The sequence below is a fragment of the Populus euphratica genome, unplaced genomic scaffold (assembly GCF_000495115.2).
Source record: "Populus euphratica unplaced genomic scaffold, PopEup_1.0 scaffold106.1, whole genome shotgun sequence".
Lineage (NCBI taxonomy): Eukaryota > Viridiplantae > Streptophyta > Magnoliopsida > Malpighiales > Salicaceae > Populus > Populus euphratica.
Window position 1 is genome coordinate 248270 of NW_011499991.1, and position 5533 is coordinate 253802.

General features: G+C 28.5%; 1 non-coding gene across 1 annotated transcript; it reads left to right on the forward strand.

The window, feature by feature from the left end:
* Window positions 1–3871: 3871 nt before the first annotated feature.
* TRNAQ-CUG (transfer RNA glutamine (anticodon CUG)) lies at window positions 3872–3943 on the forward strand. The gene has a single exon. It is a non-coding gene; the product is annotated as a tRNA-Gln (tRNA).
* Window positions 3944–5533: the final 1590 nt, after the last annotated feature.

A 5533-nucleotide genomic window follows, 5' to 3' on the forward strand; every position in this document is an offset into this window, starting at 1 on the left:
GATAGATGCTTATCGATTATTATGGCCAAGAATGCGGGGAGATAGATGCTTATCGATTAAAAGACCGAGAAACGAAGGCGAATAATAACTCGTAATATTGAAGCATAGAATGTAGCTCGGAGAGTTGAGCTAAAAGACTAAACAGTCGTTATATTGTATTACGTAACACAGCAAAGAAGGGCAAACTAAATGGCATATATCTAATTTCAGAATTTTACTAACATATACAGGGAAAAAACTAGAAGACATACCTCTGTGAGAAAGAAATGCTCCTCTGAATCACAATGAAGCTTGATGTTGACCCACTGCTACACTGGGCATGGTTTTGTAATGAGAAATCTGTTTTGGCGTACAAAATTCACATTTATCTAGCCAATTTCAAGGAGAAAAGATTCACTTTCCTCCTCAATTATATTTCAGCCAGCTTACTGTTAAATTGATTCCAAAAATAAATTGATTTTTCTGGATTTAACCGCCTGAAAAAAGATCCAAATCAAGAGAACTTTGGGACAAAACTGAGGAAGATTCATTAGCTACTTCGAAGAGATATTCAAGGAACCACACTGGAATACTATATTGCAGATGGGAGTGTGCTAATGACGTTACATAAAGCTTGACAGGTGAAGAACATATCAGAAGGCCATGGCTTTAAAGATTGTTCAGCAAGGTATGGTATGGTGGGTTATATTACGGAGAGTATTATAGTGGTTATTTTTAAGCCTTAATTTCACATAAAAAAACAAATATAAATCAAGGAAGAAAATATTTATTTGGTTTGATTTTGTGATTTAAACTTTTTTTTGAGTTTATTATGCTACTGAATTGGTTTTTACATGTTCTAGAACTAGTTTTTGGGTGGTTTTTTCCCCTCTAAAAGGATTGGAAGGGTTTAAGAAAGTTTAGCGAGATAAAAACTTATAATTTTAATTTTTCAGGGTGAACTTTGACCAGAAAACAACGCATTATCCTTGTATTTTTGTTAAAAAAAATACAAAAGCCCACATACTTGGTTGTCCCTTCCAGAGGCCTAGCGCTAAAAAACAGTATTGCTAGGTTTTTTTTTGTTTTTTTTTTTAAATATGAAAAAAAATTAAATCAATTAGTTTCAAGATTTGGATTATAAATTTTACAAATTAAGTTATAAAATACAATCTATTATTTTATTTTATTTTTTGTTTGTTTAATGCACTTTCAATACCTCAATTTAAAAAGAAAAAAATGCAATTCCATCCTATATTATTGATGAATTATTTTTTAATTAACTTAAAATTTTAAAAAATATTATTTTATTATTTTTTATTAATAATTTAATTTTACTATCTCGCTCTCATGTGTCTTTTATATTTTTTTTTAAAATATTATATTCGCTTTACTGTTATGCAAATTTATTAAATAAAAAATAATATATGGAATAAAAAAAAGCTTATTGAATTTGATGGCTTGCATGACTTGCATTGAGAATTTGATTGATTAACTCAAGTTTACTTGGGTTTTTTTAAAACAACATTGAGTTTTCTTTTCTAACTTTATTCTTTAATATTAAATTAACTCGAGATTTATATTATCAATTTGTTTTTTTCCCAAGATTATACCCACGACTTCTATATATCAACTTGAAAATGACCTAGATTGATTCAATATGATTTATTTTTTATGTTAGATAAAAATATCATCTAACTATATGCAACTAATTTTAAATTTATGAATAAAATATTTTTATTTTTTTTAAATGCATTATTAATATTTAGATTTTTTCATTAATCATTTTTTTTTTTTTGCAAAGTAAGAACCAATAGACTAGCCTAACTAAGTATCATTTTGGTGTAAATGAGTTATATTTCATAAGGGTAATTTGACTTAGGTGTTTTTTTCCTTCTCTTTGCCCAAAAATATAGATCTAACCATGAGAATCATTTTAACTTCGTGTTGATTTAGGTTTTTAGATATTTTTGAATTTTTAGTGATCATGGATAAGTTTATTAATGTGTTTATGATGTTTTCTATGTATTATGAGTCAAGAATGAGTTTTAAATTAAAAAAATGAACTCCAAACTTTCTGGCAAATTATAGAAAGTGAGATGCATTATTAGTTGTTTTTTTTTAAATAATAATTTGTCCTTTTAACAAATTAAAAAAAAAAGAGATAAGTCTAAGTATGCTAGCTGGGTTAAAAGACCCATGAGGCTACACCTCTATTTTTTTATATTTTCTATTTGGTTTTAAAAAAATTGATAAAATAAATCATTGAACCCAATTGTGTCCATTATCCGAGTAGCAGTTTGATAGAGTATTATTTATTTTTTAAGATTTTTTTTGTCCCTCAATTTTAAAAAAATTCATACAATTTCACCATTTGTTATTGATGATGTATTGTTTTTTATTTAACTCGAATATAAAAGAATGTAATTTTATTTTTTGTTATCAATAATCTAATTTTGCTATCTCAGCTCCACATGCCTATCATGGTTTTTTTCACTTTCTAAAAAATATATCGGTTCACACAAAAAAAATATCGCATATTTTATTGTTTTGTAATTAAATGAGAAATAATCTCTAGAACAAAAAATTTATTTAATCCTGTTATGTTAATAAATTTTATCACGAGTTTGTTTAATTGACTTAAAATCACTCTATTTTTTTAATCAAATATTGTTTTTTACCTATTTATTTCATCAACATTGATTTATTTTAACCAATTAAGATGGATTAAAAGAAAATATTAATTTTTCAAGATACCATTTAATTAAATGATCAAAGTCAAATTGTTTTTAGAAAACACGTCATCAATTTCTAGATATTATTTTTTGCTCAAAAGAAATTTTACTATAACCTGCTGTGTAACGCGGGCTAATGTACTAGTCATCCTCTGAAAAACAACATATCCTTCCATACATTTCCCCTCTTTACAGTCCCCCAGTAATTAGACCATAAGCATGAGGTTGGATTTCCAATCCATTCTCATCCATTTCATGATATAAACTTGAACACAAATCAAAATCTCCTTCAGCATGATCTTATGCCGGTGCCACATTTCTCAACTCCATATCTCTAAATTTCTAAAATGTTTTCTGGGTTTTTCCAACGGATTCGATCAACGCTCGAATTAACCAAACCATTAAGCAAAAAATCATGGGTAAACAAGCTCGGTTGAGTCCCATTTTCCTTCATTCTACGACACCCCGGCCCGTAACAGCTCCACTATCATCCCTAAACTACCAGGGCTCTTAATCAAAGAATTCACAACAGAAACATTCATCAAAAGCCTCATTTCTCTAAACTTACAGCACACTGACTTTACATTATCTAAATCACCATTTATAACTAACACATCAGACAAAGAATCATAACACTGAAGATTATAAGTATATTTGTTTTGCTTACCAGCCCGATTAAAGAACTTTAATGCAAGATCAAGTCTTATGTGAAGTTCCATATATTTCAAAACAGAAGAAACAGAATTCGGTGATATCTTGACCAAAAACTCGTTACCAAAAAGGTCCAATCCTGATTCCATATCCATAGAGTAATCTAATAAAAGACTCGACATTTGGTGAACCCAAGGAGATGGTTTAAGGTTTCGAGGGGTTTCTGAGGCTATATCAGGGGGGTCATTAAAGGGCCCTATCCATTCTGGGGGCAGATAGCTGTTGTCAGTGAAAAACCACCTAGGATTGGAAGTGAAAATTGGTATGGGGAAATTTTTTGGAGGTTTTGATGAAGACCCACGATTGTTGTATAGTAGGAGAAGTGGAAAGGGGTGTAGGGTTGTTGCAGAGAGGAGGAGGTTTCAACATGGTTTTTCTCATCAGGGCTTTTGGTTTACTGTGTGAGAAAATATCATGAAAAGAAATGGAGGATTTGTGACAGAAATGGTCCCATGGTCTAGTGGTCAGGACATTGGACTCTGAATCCAGTAACCCGAGTTCAAATCTCGGTGGGACCTCAAATGTTTTAACTAAAACTATTTTTGTGGGTTTGTTAATGCGTTCAACTTGTTTTTTATTTTTTTTATTTAACAAATATTAATTTAATATTTTTTTATTTTTTTGTAAGAATTTTTATACGGTGATATTGATAATAATAATAATATTATTATTATTTTAATAAATTTCCAATTGAAAATCAGTTTTTAATAATACACTATCTATTTTGCAGTTGTGATTGATATAAATAAATTCTCCCAAATTGACACCTGTTTCTCTTGATTTTGATATGATTATGATGCTAAAGTTGTTTAATGGGAAAAAATCCATTGATTTACTGGATACGAATCTGATTTTATACTTGTAATTAGTTATCAACATTGTTCATTTGAAAATCAGTTTTTAATAATACACTATCTATTTTGCAGTTGTGATTGATATAAATAAATTCTCCCAAATTGACACCTGTTTCTCTTGATTTTGATATGATTATGATGCTAAAGTTGTTTAATGGGAAAAAATCCATTGATTTACTGGGTTTGAATCTGATTTTATACTTGTAATTAGTTATCAACATTGTTCATTGCATTTTAATTTTTTTTATTGGCTAATAAATTTAGCTAAGTGTTTCTCTGGAACATGTAAAAAAAAGGAAGAATAGGTGATTGGTCAAGCGAGAATGAGTAGTTTTGAACAATTAAATGTAAGTATATAATAACCAGATAAAAATAATTATATGAACGAGCTAATGTATGTATTTGTAGACAAATAAAATAAGCTATATCAAAAACCTTAGGTTTGGTCGTGTTAAGTAAAAATAATATCTTAAAAAAATTATAACTTTTAATTTGATTATTAAATCACACTTAGATTTTTACAAGTTTTCAAAGATTATTTTCTCTATTGTAATTACTGTATTGCTACGTGGATTGTTGGACATTTAAATATAAAAAATTATGTCAGCCCTCTTGTCGTTTTTATAATTTTTTTATAGATTTCTTGTTTATTTTAAATTTTATGTTTCTTTTATTATAATATTGTATCTTTATTTTTGTTTTTTAGTTGAAGTCGAGTTTCTAGCTTATTTAAAATTTTAAAAATCTTTTAAAAAGAAAAGACTTGATTATTATTAATTTAGAGAAAATAAACGTATGAACTTAAAAATTCATATCTTGGCAGCTCCTTTCACAAATTAAAATATTATGGGTTTTTTATTTAATTGTTGTTTTTAAGTTAAACCTGCATCAATATGTTTTCAAATTTCCATCTTGTTTGATGTTTGATTGGCGTTGAACATTTGAACTTGCGATCGTGAAGAAGACAGGTTAATAGCCCACCTGAAAATGCCCTCCATATTAATTGAGACTACGAGCAAAAAAAATTTTTGAAGTTTGACGAACCTATGAAATCTTATTGAATACATTTTTTATCGGGAAAAAAAAACCTTGAACAGCTCAATGTACTCTAAATTAAAAGTCATTTGTTTCTAACAGTGCTACAGGTAGCATGGACTTGCAGCAATAAAGAATATTACAATGGAAAAGGTCCATTTTGGTGTCTTTATACCCTAATGTCCCTCCAATGTTTTTCACCAGGGCAATTCTTAAGGT